Here is an 18,855-nt window from a genome sequence, read left to right as displayed (position 1 = left end):
AGACCCCTGCAACAACAGCACTGTCCCTCACCAGTGGACAGTATTCACTCTCTGTCTGCAGGACAGTCTCAGGGCTTCTTAACCAAATGCCAGGTTCCAGGACTTCTTCAACAGGACAGTCTTTCACCAGTGGACAAATCTGGCAAAATAACATCAAAACAGACAGACAAAGTACCAGCAAAACAGCCATGTCTCCTCAGTCCTTGGCAGCTCAGGGGGCAGGTCTCAAAAGTCCAGGGCAATTCAGAGCGGCCACCAGCAATTCTCTTAGCCTCTCTCTCCACGAAGTGCTGCTTCCAAAAAGATCTTCTGCCTCTCTCTTGTCTCTCCCAATCTACTTCACCAGCTCCTCCCAGTTCAGGACTTTCTTTTCACATCAACAAGTCCATCCCACAGGTGGGATTAACAAACTCTGAGTTTTAACACAATCAATTTGAAAACCAAGCCAATACAGGGGAATCTTTAATTGCCATTACTATCACAATTGTCTATAATAATCCATTGTCATTCTCCACGTTCCATCTGACTTTTGTACTGGCCAGACAGGATTATTCCATCTTGTTGTAGGGACTAACACTCCTGCTTCAACATATTCTTTTATAGTAGTGGTAATTTCATATTGCCCACCTGGCACATGATACTGCTTTAAAGTAATTACTTCAGAAGATTCAGGTAAAGTGATTGGGTCCATTTTAATTTTTCCCCACTAAAACTGTATTAATTCCTATCTTCCTTACTGCAAATTGGTATCTTCTTTCAGGTAAATTCAGGGTCATAGCTCTCAATATATCTATTCCAATAATGTATTCAGGAACAGGTACAATAACCATAGTATGTTCTTTCTTAAGTAATTGTCCAATTTTCATCATTAATTTGACTTGTCTGGCTGATATTTCAGTCCTTCCCAGTCCTGTCATGGTAATAGGAGTTCTATGCTTGAACTGATTGGGAGGCCTCTGCTCTAATATCAATTAATGCCCTAGTTACAGTATTTGATGCATTTTTCCAATATGTAGTCAGATTGATATGGAGTCTGTAATCTCTTCTGTGTATTTCTTTAATCTGAGCTGGGGCTCAGCCAATTTCCTATTCTTCCTGAAGGTGTCATGGACTTGGATACAGTTGTTCAGGAGGGTCTGTAGGGTACTCACTTCTCTATTCCATCTGACATTAAGCCCTTTATCTTGGTACATTTTACATAGTTTGTTAGTTGGAATACCATCAGTTCTTCCAAAATCAACCCCTGCTCTCAATAGAGCAGTAAACAATTCATTTCTTATCAATCTATTCTGACTTTTAATCCACTGGCTATTTACTCTTCTCTCGGGGAAATTTATCTTTTTTCCATTCTCCCAAGTCACTTAGCTGTGAAATCTTATTCAGCACCTGCAAAAGAGGGTGCCTTATTTCACCAATTAGTAGAGTCAGAAGTAGGTGCTTATAAGCAGGAGGAACCTCTTCACTAGGATTTTTTTTTTGCCTTTTGGAGGGCGATTGGGGTTAAGTAACTTGCCCAAGGTTACACGGCTAGTTTTTTTGCGTGGGTGTTAAGTGTCCGAGGCCTTCTGAGGCTGGAACCAAACTCAGGTCCTCCTGACTCTGGGCCTGGGGCTTTTACTCACTGTGCCACCTAGCCACCCCAGGATATTTCTATGAGGAATTGCTAACAGATCATGATATGCACTACCTTCATAGAAATGGTAGTGATGAGATTCAAATACAGTGGTTAATGAAAATCCCATTATCTCAAGTACCGTTTAAAGCTACTTTAGGAGACCTGGAGACTCAAGTAGGCTGGATAATGAAATACTGAAATTAACTGGGGTCTCTCCACCCAAGGGCAAATGGAACAAATCATGGAATAATGGTGTGCCTAGATGTGACCAAAACTCTGAACTACCCCTGAAACTTTACCTGTGTGTCCCTGATTACCTTACCTTCCTGTCCATCATTCTTTTATTTTTTGCTTTTTGGAGGGCAGTTGGGGTTAAGTTACTTGCCCAAGGTCTCACGGCTAGTAAGTGTTAAGTGTCTGAGGTCAGATATGAACTCAGGTCCTCCTGACTCCAGGGCCAGTGCTCTATTCACTATGCCACCTAGCTGCCACCCCAGGCAGTATGTTTTTTGCTCCTTCTCTATTCTGAAGTATTGCATTTCATTGTCCTTAGCATTCCTCCAAAGCGTGAGTTCACTCTGAGCTTTGGTAACTCCTGTTGCTATTTGTCTTCTAAAGTTATATTTTTACCTTTTGTTTTTACTCACACCAAAGATACCCCTTAAATCCACCTTTTCACCACTATTGAATTCTCATTATTTACCAAGAAGAATGTAATTAAAACCAACTGAGAATGAAACCACATTTTGAATTATTGTTATTTTGAGGTCCCAAGAACAACTGAAAAAAGGAACTGATCAGATTCTCCTGTCCATGTCATTCCCTACCTCTAAGAACAATTACTCTCTAAATGAGTAATGACCTCATCTGGGGTTTTCTTGGCAAAGAAAATTGGAGTAGTTTGCCATTTCCTTCTCCAGCCCATTTTACAGACAAGGAACTGAGGCAAACAGTGTTCAGTGACTTGTCCAGGGTCACACAGCTAAAAGGTTCCAGAGTCCACGTTTGAACTCAAGTCTTTCAGACTTCATTCCTAGAATTCTATCAGTTTTGCCACCTAGCTATCCTTATAGGAAACCAGGTCAAGTAAACTACATTTAGAGGGTTCACAATAGACTGATTGAGGGAGATTTACACATTACCAAAATAACCAAGAACACCTCCATAAGGGAAATCTTTCCTTGCACAGTTAGCTAAGGGAGCTAACAAATAACTAAATCACCTTGAGGAATTCAAATTCTCATTTGATTTTAATCAAAAGAGTGTCATTCTTATTCTAACATTAGACTGTTTTCTCTAAGAACTGTATACAGATGTATATGTTTGGGGGGTGGAGCCAAGATGGTGGAAAATCATAACCAGGAAATTCTGTGACCTCCCCCCACAACCACCTCAAATACCTATAAAATACAACTCTAAAATTTTAAAGCTACAGAACCCACAAAGTGACAGAGAGAAACAAATCTCCTGCTGAAGGCAGCCTGGGAGGCTGAAAGAAAGGGTTCATTGCAGCGTCCTGGGAGCAGAGCCCAGCCCCACATGAGCTGTCTGGTTTTGGCCTCAGGGCCCCCTGACCAGAGCAGACTTCAGGAGAGCGAATCACCAGCAGCTGTGGTGGTTTCCAGACTTTTCAATCCATAAACACCAAAAAGGAAGTAAAAGGTCAGTCAGGAACTCTGTTGGAAAGGTCCAGCCCCTGCCCCCAGGGGCAGGAGGTGGTGGAGGGATAGCGGCTATGGCTGCAGCATCTGGCTGTCTCAGGAGCTCCTGGCCTACAGATTGTAGGGGGACCAAGCAACTATTCAGAAGGTAATCTTGCTTTGACCTGCTTGGGCACTTTCTTGGGTGGTGGTCATGGGGTGAGAAATGCCAGTTTGCCAGTGTGGTGTCTGTAGAGAGGGCAAACTCCTCAGACCTCTGACAACATTTGCAAAAACCCCAACAATTTGGAACAAAGCTCTCCTCTCTGGAAGCAGAGTTCTACTGTGGCAAAGAGCTCAAAAGTCAAGCAATTTACTGGCAATATGAACAAGCAGAGGAAGCACAAACAGACCATAGAATCTTTTTTGGGGGAGAAAAAAGATCAAAACATAGAAAAGGAGGAAGACAATGAAGTCAGAACTCCTGCATCAAAAGCTTCCAAGAAAAATATGAATTGGTTACAGGCCATGGAGGAGCTCAAGAAGGATTTTGAAAATCAAGTAAGAGAAGTGGTGGAAAAACTGGGAAGAGAAATGAGAATGAGGCAAGAAAATCATGAAAAGAGAGTCAACATCCTGACTGAAGAAAATAACACCTTAAAAAATAGACTAACTCAAACGGCAAAAGAGGCCCAAAAAGCCAATGAGGAGAAGAATGCCTTAAAAAGTCAAATTTGCCAGATGGAAAAGGAATTTCAAAAACTCACTGAAGAGAATAATCCCTTCAAAATTAGATTGGGAGGGGCAGCCAGGTGGCTCAGCAAGTAAGAGCACCGGCTCCAGTGTCGGGATGGCCTGGATCAAATCCCGGCCTCAGGTGCTCAGCACCACACCCAGAAATAACTGGCCGTGTAACCTTGAGCAAGTTACTTAACCCCAATTGCTTTAAAAAAAAAATTAGATTGGAGCAAATGGAAGCTAACGACTTTATGAGAAACCAAGATACTATAAAACAGATCCAAACAAATGACAAAATAGAAGACAATGTGAAATATCTCATTGGGAAAACCATTGACCTGGAAAATAGATCCAGGAGAGATAATTTTAAAATTATTGGACTACCTGAAAAGCAGCTGAAAAGCAGGGTTCTGCTTCTCTTGTTCCAAATCTAGAGTTTCCTTGACTCTCTTCTTAAAGAGGACTGTATTCTTGGGGTGGCTAAGTGGCACAGTGGATAGAGGACCGGCCCTGGAGTCAGAAGGACCTGAGTTCAAATCTGGCCTCAGAGACTTAACACTTAGTAGCTGTGTGACCTTGGACAAGTCACTTAACCCCAATTGTCCTGCCCTCCCCCCTCCAAAAAGCACAAAAAGAGGTGTATTCACTGATTCTAATCCTGTTGCTTTTCTCAAAATTTGCTATTCCATTTAATTAGAAAACTATCACATTGCATCTTTGTCTAATTTCCCCCTTAAGAGTATATCATTCCTATATTATTATTTGACCACAAATATAGGTTAAAATTGTAAGATATTCATACTTGCATCCTATTATAATAACTCAGAGATGTTCCAACATCAATGTATTATTTAATAGACTCAGGATGGTAGAAATTTGCTATAAAAGAAGAAGGGAAGTAAGGGAATAATGCTTCTCTAACTTCATGTCAGTTCCAAGCAAAAGTTATGTACATGGCCAGTTGAATTGATCCAGGCTTAAAGTCAGTCAGGTGGGATATTTTTCCATTCTGTGTTATATTGGGGAAACCGAGTCAGGGAAATCCTACATCAACCCATGCAGATAGTCATTCTCCCACTCTTTTCCATGAGAACACCCCTTGCAGTTCATAGATGTAAAACCCCATAGGGTTGCTGGCATCATGGATCATTGATTCAACATTCCTTGATGATCATACCTGGAGTTAGACTCAGAATAATGTCAGTTAGCTGTCCCATAAAGTCTTGAATAGCAAGTTCCAATAATCAGAGCTTCAGGTGGGTGCAGCTCCCAAAGATGACATATCCGAGATAAGTATTGACTATAATCTCATATTGGAAAGAGTAAGAGATTCATCACAGAAAAATATTATTGCTCTCAGAATCCCTTTAAACAATGGGAACATCTTTAAGGTAAGTCTTAAGTAGTTTGCATACATTTCTACACATGTTCTAATTCCATATTAAATAACAAACATAAGTAAAATCAGATTTCCCATTAAGATAACACAAGATAGGTGGTTCAGTGAATAGAGCACCAGCTCTGAAATCAAGAGGACCTGAGTTAAAATCTGACCTCAGACACTTAACACTTACTAGCAGTGTGACCTTGGGCAAGTCACTTAACCCCAATTGCCCTGCCCTCTCCCCTCCAAAAAAAAGCAAAAAAACCCCACAAGATAGCTCATAAGTTACTGCTCTTCACTAATATAACTTGCTGTGCACAACACCCCTGAAGCTTGGTACAGTGAGTCCTCAATCCTGGAAGCAGAGCCCTACTTTAACAAAGAGTTAAAAGTCAAATAATAGGCTGGGGAAAATGAGCAAACAACAGGAAAAAAAAACCTCTTGACTATAGAAAGTTACTATGGTGACAAGGAGATCAAAACACATACTCAGAAGAAGACTACAGCTCATCAATACTATTTATAGATCTATATCCCAAAGAGATCATAAAAATGAGAAAAGGAACCACATGTACATAAATATTTATAGCAGCTCTTTTTGTGGTGGCCAAGAATTGGAAACTGAGGGGATGCCCATCAATTAGGGAATGGCCGAACAAATTGTGGTATGTGCATGTAATGGAATACTATTGTGCTATAAGAAATGAGGAGCAGTTGGGCTTCAGAAAAACCTAGAAAAATGTATGTGAAGTAAACAGAACCAGGAGAACATTGTACACAGTTTTAGCCACATTGTGCAATAAGTGACCTTGATAGACTTAGCTCTTCTCAGCAATGCAAGGATCTAAGACAATTTCCAAAGACTCACAATGAAAAATCCTATCCACATCCAGAGAAATAATTTTGGGGTCTGAATGCAGATGGACGCACGCTATTTGCTCTCCTTTTCTTTTGTTTCTTCTTTCTTGTGGTTCCTCCCATTAGTTCTAACTCTTCTATATATCATGACTAATGTGAAAATGTGTTTAATATGAATGTATAAGTAGAGCCTATATCAGATTTCATGCCATCTTGGTGAGGGAGGGAAGGGACGATGGGGGAAATTTAGAACTCAAAATCTTATAGAAGTGAATATTGAAAACTAAAAATAAATAAATTAGTCATATAAAAAGGGGGGAAAAGAAGACAACAAAGTCAAAATTCTTGCAGTCAAAATCTCCAAGAAAAATATGAATTGATCTCAGGCCAGGGAAGAGCTCAATTAAGAGAAGTAGAGGAGAACTTGGGAAGAGAAATGATAGTGATGCAAGAAAACCATGAAAAAACAAGTCAACAGCTTGGTAAAGGAGACACAAAAAATTACTGAAGAAAATAACACCTTAAAAAACAGACTATCTCATTCGGTAAAAGAGGTCCAAAAAGCCAAAAAGTCCAAGGCCAAATGGAAAAAGAGGTCCAAAAGCTCACTGAAGGAAAAAACCTCTTTAAAATTAGAATGAAGCAAATGAAAACTAATGACTTTATGAGAAACCAAGAAACAATCAAATAAAACCAAAAGAATGAAAAAAATAGAAGTCAACATGGAATATCTCATTGGAAAAACAACAGACCTGGAAAATAGATTCAGGAGAGCTCATTTTAAAATTATTGGACTACCTGAAATACTTGACCAAAAAAAGAGCCTAGACGTCATCTTTTAAGAAATTATCAAGAAAAACTGCCTTCATATTCTAGAATCAGAGGGTAAAATAGAAATTGAAAGAAACCACTGATCACCATCCAAAATGCAAATTCCCAGGAATGTTATAGCCAAATTCCAGACTTCCCAGATCATGAGAAAATATTACAAGCAATCAGAAAGAAATGATTCTAGTATGGTGGAGCCTCTATCAGGATAACACAAGATTTAACAGCTTCTACATTATCTACATTAAAGGATTGGAGGACTTGGAATATGATATTCCAAAGGCAAATGAGCTAGGATCACAACCATGAATCCCCTGCCCAGCAAAACTGAGTATAATTCTTCAGGGGAGAAAATGGATACTCAATGAGATAGAGGACTTTCAAACATTCTCAATGAAAGGATCAGAGCTGAATAGAAAATTTGACTTTCAGATACAAGACTCAAGGATATATGTTTACAGCACATGCTTGTATCTCATTAACAATACAGAGGGGAAGTCTGAAAAACTCAGAGGGGCTTGTTAGAAACCCCCACCAGTAGATTATCATTACACTAAGGAGGGCTGTGTGTGGGGAATTTGCAAGGATTCAAGATTGACAGGGTGGTCACTGTAGCTACCAAGGCAGAAATGGGGTGACCCTGTAGTACCATGTCCTGACATATAAAAAGCAATGGTTTTGTTAGCCGTATTTCTAATTTTAGTTTCTGACTGACCCATAGCCCAATTTTCAGAGTATTGTTACCTGAGGAGACCTACACAAGGCAGAGTGAGTGATCCCCTCCCCCAGAGCTAATTTAGAGAGAATTTCCAACTGCAGCCAAAGAAGTGGGAGTCTGCAATGGAAACTGGGCATGGAGAGAGATTTACCTATGCCTGACAAGGTTAAGACTCTAGTAAAGTAGATCCTGCGGTATTGTCAGGGTGTGGTGTTGTCTTTTTACTCAATCAATTCCATCTGAGTCAGGACACCAAAATGTCAGCCTTCAGAGTTTTGGTCTAAAAAGAAACAAAATTATGTTGTAAACATGCTATTTATTCTCTATAATCTAACAGAATCATACATGTATGGGAGCAACAGTAAACTGAGCTCAAAAAAGGGCTGTTGAAGATTATGTACCCATAGAGTAAGGAAGTGTTTCCTCCTACATCCTCCCCTTTCCCTAACTCAGGATGCTGGTGTCTTTTGTCAGCCAAAATAATAATTTCCATGGAACAAGAGAGTGCCCCCAAGATGTCTAATTTCTGTCAGCCATAAACAAGGTAATGTTGTAAAATGAGCATATCATAATGATGAGTTCAGGGTGCACCCCAAGAATGTTGGGGTGCCACCTGAAATGATGAATAGACGTGTGGGTTCTAGTGTCTTGAAGGAATTCACTCAGATAATCTCCAACTTAAAGAAAGGCGTTTGTTGGAGTAATGCACCCAAGTGGGACTGCTTCTCATAGGAGGCAAAGGTGATTATTGGGGTTATCTGGTTCAAAAACAATTTTATGGAATGGGGGAAGGGGAACAAGAAAATGGGAAAACAAGTAGTGCTTCAAATGTCTGGGATATCATGTAGTCCATAGTGCCTTTATCATACAGAGAAGCAAAGAGAACAGGAAAGGAGAGGAGAAGAGTTGTTATATAATTGGGGGTGCTTTGTGAAAGAACACAGGTAAGTTCACTATGAGGGTCTTTGATGTGTGGTCTTATTTGATCACTTTTCTGACTGGTCACACCCTGCATCTTATCTCATACCTCACATCCTGCATCCTGCTTGCTCCATCTGCCTAGAGCATTTCCGTCTGCCTCACCTCATGGAGAATAAGACATTGATTTAACAAAAGAGGGCCATAAAACAACAAGATAAGAGAAATGCGGTTAATAGTGTCTGTTCTAAGTGCCTGGTCTTTACCAGTCATAAACAGGAGAATGCTCTAGGTCAGCTTAATCTTGCAGCAGAACTTTAGGTTCACTCAAGAGAGCATCACTAGGCATTGTTGGTATGTTAACTCAGAGTGGGTTAAAATATTAAAATGTCTTTTTCTGATTGGCTAGTCCAGGTTTTCAGCCTCCTTTGGGTGATGAAGGGCTCAAGGGAGCCCAACACCTGAACTCAAATCTGACCTCAGGCTCTTACTAGAGATGTGTTACCCTGGGCAAGTCACTTAACCCTATTTACTTCAGTTTCCTCATCTATAAAATGAGCTGGAGAAGGAAATGGCAAACCACTCCAGTATCTTTGCCAAGAAAACCCCAAAGAAGAGTTAGACACAACAGAAACACCTGAACAACAATGACTAGCAATTCCCAATTGTTGGTGGTTGTCATAGTTTATGAAGACAAACATTTAAAACAAGGGGAACAAGCTGTGTCTACTCCCCATTCTACTTGCCCCACCCCCCAGCCCAGAGGAAAAGGCTTCAGGCTCCCATGAAGAAATTGGGGGATGGAGGAGGAGATGTTGAGGAGATTCAGGCTGCTGCCTTGGTTTCTGTAGTCTTGGTTTTTCAGTAACAGCTTCTGTTCCACTGGCCCAGGAAACCTCCCCTCTAAAGTCTTAGCCTCATTCTTTTTTTTTCTATCAAATGCTTTATTAACTTCCAGTTTACATCGTTCATTTCCACAAGATTGTGTTACAAATTTTGTCCCCGTTTTCCCCCTACCCACCACCCCAAAATAGCGATCCCACTGGATATTCCCTCCTACAATCTCTCTCTCAGATCTTCTCCCATACCCTTTCTGACTTTCCAGTAGGGCACGGTGGATGACTATGTCCCAGTGCCTGTATATCTTATTTACCATTTACATGTAAAATAATATTGATAATAGTATATATATTAAACATTTGATTTTAAAACTTTGAATTCCAGATTCATTCCTTTCCTCCCTTGTCACCCATCCTTACTGGGAAGATAAGCAATTCAATATAGGTTAACATTTCCATAGTAGACATATTGTAAAAGACTGATTATATTTCCCTCCCTCCTATTCCACTTCCCACTTGTTCTGTTCCCTACTTTGATCCTGTCCCTTTCCAAAAGTGGGTGCTTCCAACTTCCCTCTCCCTCAGCCTCCCCTCCCTTCCATCATCCCCCCTCTCATCCCCTTCCCCCCTAATCTCCTGTAGGGCGAGATACCCCATTTAGTATGTATGTCATTCCCTCCCTAAGCCAAATTCAATGAGAATAAGGTTGACCCATTCCCTTTTGCCTTCCTGTTCTTCCACTCCATTGTAACCATTTTCCCTTACCTCTTCTGTATGAGATAGTTTACCCAAATCTGTGTCTCCCCATCTCCTCTCATTATATTCCTCTCTCACCTCTTAATTTCACCTTTTAAGTATCATCCCTTCCCATTAAACTAGTCCTGTGCCCTCTATCTATATATACCTGTACACATATACACACATTCACATATGTATTCATACACCCATATACCCTCCTATATAGATGTATATAACATATATGTGTGTATACATATACACACACACATTTCTATTCCCTTCAATTATTCTCATACTGAGAAAAGTTTCATAAGTTACAATTATCATTTTTCCATGTAGGAATGTAAATAGTTCAACTTATGATTTCTTTTCCCTGTTTACCTTCTCATGCTTCTCTTGCTTCTTGTATCTGAATGTCAAATTTTCTATTCAATTCTGTTTTTTTCATCAAGAATGCTTGAAAGTCCTCTATTCCACTGAATTACCATATTTCCCCCTGAAACATGATACTCAGTTTTGCTGGCTAGGTGATTCTTGGTTTTAATCCCAGCTCCTTTGACCTCTAGAATATCATATTCCAAGCCCTTCGATCCCTCAGTGGAGAAACTGCCAGATCCTGTGTTATCCTTATTGTGTTTCCACAATATTCAAATTGTTTCCTCCTGGCTGCTTGCAATATTCTCTCCTTGATCTGGGAATTCTGGAACCTGGCTATAATATTCCTAGGAGTTTTCTTTTTGGGATCTTTTTCAGGAGATGATTGGTGGATTCTTTCAGCCTCTATTTTGCCCTCTGGTTCTAAAACATCAGGGAAATTTTCCTTGAGAATTTCTTGAAGGATGATTTCTAGGTTCTTTCTTTGATCATGGCTTTCAGGTAGTCCAACAATTTTAAAATTATCTTTCCTGGATCTATTTTCCAGGTCAGTGGTTTTCCCAATGAAATATTTCACATTGCCTTCTATTTTTTCATTTGTTTGGATATGTTTTATAGTATCTTGATTTCTCATAAAGTCACTAGCTTCCAATTACTCCAATCTAATTATGAAGGAATGATTCTCTTCAGTGAGCTTTTGAGATTCTTTTCCCATCTGGCAAATTCATCTTTTTAAGGCATTCTTCTCCTCATTGGCTTTTTGGGCCTCTTTTGCCATTTGAGTTAGTCTATTTTTTAAGGTGTTATTTTCTTCAGTCAGGTTGTTGACTCTCATTTCATAATATTCTTGCATAGTTCTCATTTCTCTTCCCAATTTTTCCTCCACTTCTCTGTGGCCTGTAACCAGCTCGTATTTTTTTGGAAGCTTTTGGTATAGGAGTTCTGACTTCACTGTCTTCCTCCTGTTCCATGCTTTGATCTTTTTTTGTCCCCAAAATAGGAGTCTAATGTTGGATTCCTCTGTTTGCTTTGCTTTCCTTGTTTACTCATGTTGCCACTCAATTACTTGACTTTTGGGCTTTTTGCCACAGTGGGACTCTGCTACCAGACAGAGGAGCTTCATACCAAACACGGGAGTTTCCTCAGCTTCCAGAGGTATTAGTTGGGTGCCCTCTCTGAAGCCTTCACATACTCTGGCAAGCTGGTCACACACCCCAGGAGCTTCACCCTAGAATGCAATCCAGATCCAAGTCAGGTTAAAGCAAGAGCAATTACGCCTCAGACTGGTCGCTTGGTCCTTCTACAGTCTGCAGGCCAGGAGCTCAAGCTGCCACGTGGGGGTGGCTGCATGGCTGTGGCATCTCCGTGGCTTCTCCCTCCAGGGGATAAAGACCGACCACATTCCAAAACTACTGGATCCCAAAGCCACACTGCACTGACCTCTCACTTTGTCCTTAGCTTCTAAGGGTTGATAATTCTGGAAACTGCCACAGCTGCTGGTGATCTGAAGTCCCTCCAGCTGGCAGCTGGTCAGGCCTGCCCTGGGGCTAAAACCTCCAGCTTGCATGGGGCTGGAGTTGGCTCCCAGAGTGCTGTGCTGGATGCTTGCTGCCTGCCTGCTAGGCTGTCCTCAGCAAGAGGTTAGCTTCTCTGTGTCATTTTGTGGGTTCTGTAGCTCCAAAGTTTGTTCAGAGTCACCTTTTACATGAATTGTAAGTGGTGGGAGCCGGAGCCCAGTGGAAGTCCTGTTTTTTGGCCTTATTCTTTGTGGTGATTACTTCTGCCTGTGTTTCTGTGTGTTCCATTTCCATGCATGTGACTTCTTCCCTCTGCCAGCTCCATGTGGCTTCCTACAGCTTCCCCTTTCCTAACTCCACACTGCTTCTTCTGCATCAGGACTTGGGTTCCCCTTTGAGTCTGTCTCCTGGACTCAGTGGATTGAATTTTAATTCTCACACTAAGACATGGCCTAGTATTCTTCATTATATTAGGGTATGTCCTTTTAAATTGACTTTAGCAATTCATTACTGTTAGGGTTTAGCAGTGCCCGAAACCCCAAAATACCAACATGTCGGGTCCTGCTGAATGAATTCTACTCAAGTCTTCTCTCAGCCAAAGTAAAGCAAAGTTTATTAAAGATTCGCCATATTGGGTAGACTCTTAAGGAGCCTAAGTGTTTGTGACACTTGTATTGGACAAGCCAGACAGAATAATCTGACATAGACTGAGTCTGTACTAGATTGAATCTCAGTGCCTTCAAGGAGGCAAGATGGATCTTATATATAGAAAGACTGTGGGAGGGATCTAGGGGTGGTCTAGAGGAGGGGTTTGGGGAGGTCTGAGGAGGAGTCTAAGGAGGATCTTTGATGGAACTGAGGTCAGACTCCAGGAATGAGATTAAGGGTGAGAAGTAGCTGGAGGCTACCTGAAGATGACAGACAAGGGAGGGCTAGGCTAGTTTAAGGATAATAGATTTGGGCATAGTGTCCACCCCTTGAAAAAGTTTGGCTAAAGGAGACAAAAAAATAGTAATATAAAAATACAGAATTTATTCCTTATTCCCTTAAGGCTAGCAGTACTTGCACAAGGAGTGCAGGACTAAAGTCCTGAGTGACGAACAGAAGAATCATAAGGCTTTTTATACATTTTTTGGAACCATCCCAATTCAGGATGACCATGTCACAAAACTTTATGACTTCCATTTTTTACCTTCTATATGTGAAAAAGAGTTCCTTGGTTGTAAAGGCAAATTGACAACGACCAGAGGAGGGCCTATTTACATTTTATGATCTCATGATGTCTGTTTTGCTGTCATATGGAGTAAGTACCAAGATAAGGGGAATCTCACCTCTGGTCTTTGAAGTTGCTAACACAGGGACAGGCATTTTAAAATCAACCAAAGCAGTTTGTTGGATTAATTCAGACTTTGGCCAAAATATGATTTTTAATGATTATCAATAGATATTTTGGGAGGATCAAGATGAACAATACAGGGCTAGGCTAGGAACAGAGATTTGAGCCTAGGTATAATGAAAGGCCTCAGACAAATGCCTCATGTGGGAATATTCAAGGAGAGCTAAAGCGGGTTGCCAGAGCCTGTACCCCATCATTCCCCACTCAAACAAATGGGACCCAAATTCCTTTGGGGTAAAGGGTGAAGGTCTCAGTTTCTGAAAGTGCTTCCTGCTGGCAAGGGGCGTAGAGCTGTCCCTGCCTCTATGGGTCCCGTTCAACGGGTCAGACTTCACATTCAAGGGGTTAGAGTCCGGAAATTCGCTGATGCCAGGTCCAGTGGGCTGGAGAACTTGGATTCAGTGGAAGGGTTTGTATAGCCTGAGTGGTCATCTGGAGGTTGATGGCTTGAACCCTGGAAGAGACAAACCTGGCAAGGAGGTTAAGAAAACAAAGACCAAACAGGCACAAAAACAGTACAGAGAAAGGACAATTTCCATAGTTGGAATTTAAGATGACTATGGCAAGGCCAAAATGCTGTCAGATATCCCCTTCCTTTCCAAATTGCTCCATGGACATATAGCACATGGAAAACAGGCAAAAACTCCCAAAGCATGTCCTCTTCTTTCATTATCATAGAGTGGAAGCTTTCTCTAGGTTGGTTAAAGTTAATGCTGGAGTGGTGGTCAATTTAGTTTTCAAAGTCTCAAAAGCTTTCACCTGTTCTGGGACCCACTCTACACAGTGAGTCAGGGCCTTGAGTAGCAACTAATGGTTGCAGTTCCTCCCAGGCCTTGGATTTAATTGGATATAGACCATGATGGGGGAATACTTTAGGATTTAGGAGTGGAACAAATGTTGTGGTGGCAGAAATAGCTCACCCAGGAATTTTCTGATCCCAAACAATTGACTCAACTATCTCCCACACTTTGCGGGGGAACATGGGATGATCTGGGAGGCTTGATTAGAGAAAATTAACTTCCCAATTTCACCATCAGGCCCCTTCCCAACAAGGGGACAGGATAAGAGGAGAGCATAGGAAGGAGTGTTCAAACAACAGATCCTCAAGTAGGCAGGGGACTTAGTGTGTCTGGAGACATCCCTTAGTTTCTCCTTTGATGCCTCTGACCTGACTGGTCAAGGGAAGGGTAGAACCAAGTGGTTAGAACAGAGAGCTTAGCCATAATAAAGTGGGTAACCTTACCTTCAGGCTTGATGCTTGCCCAGGGCTCAGTGAGGGAAATGGAGAAGGTGGGAGCACTGCCAAACCCCAGACTTCCCCATCACTCCAAGTCTTGAGAAGACTGGAGGACGGGGTATGGGGAGGTGGCTCTACCACTTTTCCAACCTCGGGGACAATCCTTCCTCCAATGTCCCTCCTAGTCAGATGGGCACGATTTCTACAGGTGTTGGTTCCTGGGGCTCCCTCTGGTGGGGGGGGGATGCCCTGGAGGGGCACTCCTTGGACCAGTGACTCTCCTTGTTGCATTGAAAGCAGGTTTCCCCATGCCCAAGTGACTGGGCTTCCTCCAAGGGGGTGCTCTGGAGGGGTTTTTCCTGACTACGGCAACAGCCAAGAATTGAGCATGTTCTCTGTCTCTGGTTTGTTCCCTTAGTTCTCTCTCCTCTGCTGCAACTAGGTCTCTTCTGTTAAAGACCCTAAAGGCCATCTCCAGTAATTGGGCCTGAGGTGTTTGGGGTCCCATTGCCAATTTCTGCAGTTTTCTCCTAATATCTGGGGCAGACTGACTAATAATATACATGTTAAAGATCCCTTCTATAGAATCAGGATCTAAATTCACATGCCTTTTAATAGCTTCTACCAGTCTGTCTTGGAAAAGGGCAGGGTTTTCCTTTTCTTTCTGAGTAATTTTCCTAATCTTCAGATAATTTACTTGCTTTTGAAATGCAGTCCTAAGGCCTTCTAACAGGCAAAGTACCATATGGTCTCTTTTTCCCCTATCCTCACGTGTTTGATAATCCCATCCTGGGTCACCAGTGGGAACAGCAGCTGTTCCCGGGGGGTATTTTGTGGGGTCATTACTAGCCAAACGATCCCCAAATTTTTGGGCTTGTTCCCAGATTCTCCTCTTCTCCATGGAACAACAGGTAGAGAAGAGGATATCACCCCAAGAAAGCTTGTATTTAGGGATATGTCTCTGAAGCCCTCAGTAATCTTTGTGGGATCTTCAGAGTACCTCCCCAATTTTTCTTTAACTTGGATGAGATCTGAAATAGAGAATGGGACATATACTCTAGTTATCCCACTGGGATTTTCTCCTTAGGGGAAAAAGTCCTGAAGGCGCTGTGGGGACAGGGGCTTGGGAAAGGCGATAGGAAGCCCCACTTCTTGTGAGGGAGGGTTTGGGAGGTGCTGGCTGAACTGAATCAGACTGCAAGACTGGGGGATCTGGCTGGCAAGGGGGAAGGTCAGTTGGCGCATGAGGAGGGGAAGGGGTCAGAAACCTCTAAGACTGCCGTGGGGGTAGGGCCTGAGGCCTGAGTGGGTGTTACAGGAGGAGGGGCCACAGAGGGAGGCGCCTCAGCAGAACCAGTAACTGGTACCTGAGCAGGGGTACCTGAGGGGGGAGGGGCCATGGTGGGAGATGTAGGGTAGGAGATATGGATGGTGTAGGAGGAAGGAAATAAGGGGTGTTGGGCTAGAGAAAAAGGGAAGGGAAACCAAGGGGAAAAGGGTTGGGGAGCAGCAGGAGGGGCTGGGGGAGCTGCCTTGTCCAGACTCATGACTGGGACCTGAGCAGGAGTAACCAAGGGAGGAAGCACTGGGGCTGAAGCCCTGGGGGCCATAGGAAGGGGGTCATTTAATTGGCCCCCATTTCCCCTTTGTGGAGGGACTTTAAGCATCTCACAATCTTTCCTGACAACCGTGTTTGGAGAAAGTTCAATGAAGGCCACTAAGTAGGCAACTTCTATCCATCTTCCTTCTCTGTGACAGTATAATTCTAACTGCAAGAGAAAATCTTTTAAAGTCCCCAAAAAAGGCCATACTTCGTGGTCCTTTAGGTGATGCAGAGGCCAAACAGTGTTGCAAAAGAACACCAACTTTTTCTTTTCAAGTTCTTTAGAGAAACTAATTTTTCCCCAATGTTGTAAAAGACAACCCAAAGCTGGAGTGGCAAGGTGGTGCAGTGATTAGAGCACTGGCCCTGGAGTCAGGAGAACCTGAGTTCAAATCTGGCCTCAGATACTTAACACTTAACTAGCTGTGTGACTTTGGGCAAGTGACTTAATCCCAATTGCCCCTCCAAAAAGCAAAAAAAAAAAAAAAAAGACAACCCAAAGGCAAACTTTTGGGAACTAAAATGGTTCCACCCAATATAGATGTAGGGGCTGGAAGTCCCTTCCTCCATAAGGGAAGATCTGGGAGTAAGCCTCAAGAAATAAACAAAATAAAACAAGACAAAAAACCCACAAAATGTACCTGAAGTTTTCCCAATTCCCTAGCACCAAGAGAATTGAAAGAATGTGGCTTACACTTCTGGATGGGCCATCTGTCCTTGTCCTCCATTCTTCAGAAGCTTTGCCCAGGTCCATGTCCTCCAACATAACCAAACTGGACCAAGAATCTGAGAGTGTCAGGCTGAGTCCTCTTAGCTGTCTGACCTAATGGGACCTGAGAGGTACTTGGAGAACAAGAAGGGAATAGGGAAAGAGAGAGGTTTATGTACCTTCCAGTCCTGGATGGAGAAGAACTTGAGATTAGCAGTGTTTCCTGGGATCAAGGAACCATAAAATGTTTAGGGGTATGCACAACCCCAAAATACCAACATGCCCGGTCCTGCCAAATGAATATGACTCAAGTCTTCTCTCAGCCAAAGTAAAGCAAAGTTTATTAAAGGTTCACCATAATGGGTAGACCCTTAAGCAGCCTCGATACCTGTGATGCTTGTACTGGATGAGTGGGCCAGAATAATCCAACACAGAGCGAGTCTGTGCTAGATGATTCTCAGCTCCTTTGTGGAGGCAAGATGGATCTTATATACAGAAAAGTTATGGGAGGATTTAGAGGTGGTCTATAGGAGAGTTTGGGGGGGGGTGTCTTCAGGAGGAGTCAAAAGAGGTCAGACTCCAGTAATGAGAGATTAAGGGTGGGAAATAGCTGAAGGCTACCTGGAGATGACAGACAATGGAGGGTAGGCTAGTTTAAGGGCAACAGATTTGGGCATAGATATTTTGGGAGGATCAATGGTGGGGAGCAGCAGGACAATGGAGGGCTAGGTTAGTAACAGAGATTTGGGCTGAGCTATAATGAAAGTCTTATGGCCTCAGGCAAATGCCTCATGTGGGAAGATGCAAGGAGAGCTCAAGGGGGTTCCCAGAGCCTGTACCTCATCATAAAGGCCAAACCACCATAAATAGTGTCATGCTGAGAAGTTTCAGAGGGAAAAGACTATCAAGATGCATGAAAAGAGAAATACTAAGTGAAAGAAAGATGAAAAAAGTCCCCTAGGAGCAGTGCTTGCATATCTGCTGGGCAGAGAGGGACAATCCCCAGCCAAAGTCCTTTCCAATATGATTAAACAGAAACAAAAAGAGAAGGCTGGTAAATGGGAAATGTCCTTGCCAAAAGTTTGTGCCCAGGGAGAAACAGAAGTGTTAAAGGTTATTCATACAGGAAAGAGAAAGAAGGCTTAGAAGAGAGTGGTTACCAAAGTCTGCTTTGTTGGGAATGACTTTACTCAAAACCCACTGAAATATGAAAGATTTATTAGGCCAATTGCTTCACGTTTTAAGAAGGCTCATTTCACTCATCCTGAATTTAAAGTCATTTTTTGTCTACCTTTGGTGTGAAGAAGAACCCCTCCTTCCCAATATATACAACTTTGGGTGTTGTTACCAAGGAGACTGTCTTTGAAGTGAATGTGAATGAGCAGGGCCCTGTAACACTTAAGGCCGAGTTATCTGGGGAAAATATGTACAGATTACCAACAATCTGGAAAATGGTGGATGCATCAATGCTGTCTTGCTTATTTGATTGACTGACTGAATGAAGTTCTACATCTTTGACAATTATTTTTTTTTTGCTTTTTTGGAGGGCAATTGGGGTTAAGTAACTTGCCCAAGGTTACACAACTAGTTTTTTTTTTTTTTTGGTGTGGGTGTTAAGTGTCTGAGGCCAGAACTGAACTTGGGTCCTCCTGACTCCAGGGCCAGCGCTTTACTCACTGTGCCACCTAGCCGCCCCTATCTTTGACAATTATTGAAGATTTTATAATATATCAAGAAAATCA

The 18,855-nt window shown here is 42.2% G+C and overlaps 1 pseudogene; it reads left to right on the top strand.

Moving 5' to 3' along the window:
- LOC138164608 (ribosome biogenesis protein NSA2 homolog pseudogene) overlaps window positions 1-18,599 on the top strand; it is a 34,036-nt pseudogene extending 15,437 nt beyond the window's left edge.
- The last annotated feature ends 256 nt before the right edge of the window (window positions 18,600-18,855 follow it).

This window comes from Petaurus breviceps, unplaced genomic scaffold (assembly GCF_028583685.1).
Source record: "Petaurus breviceps papuanus isolate PSGF00001 unplaced genomic scaffold, PetGlider_PUasm1.0 191, whole genome shotgun sequence".
Classification (NCBI taxonomy): Eukaryota; Metazoa; Chordata; class Mammalia; order Diprotodontia; family Petauridae; genus Petaurus; species Petaurus breviceps.
This window is presented reverse-complemented; position numbering and strand designations above follow the sequence as displayed.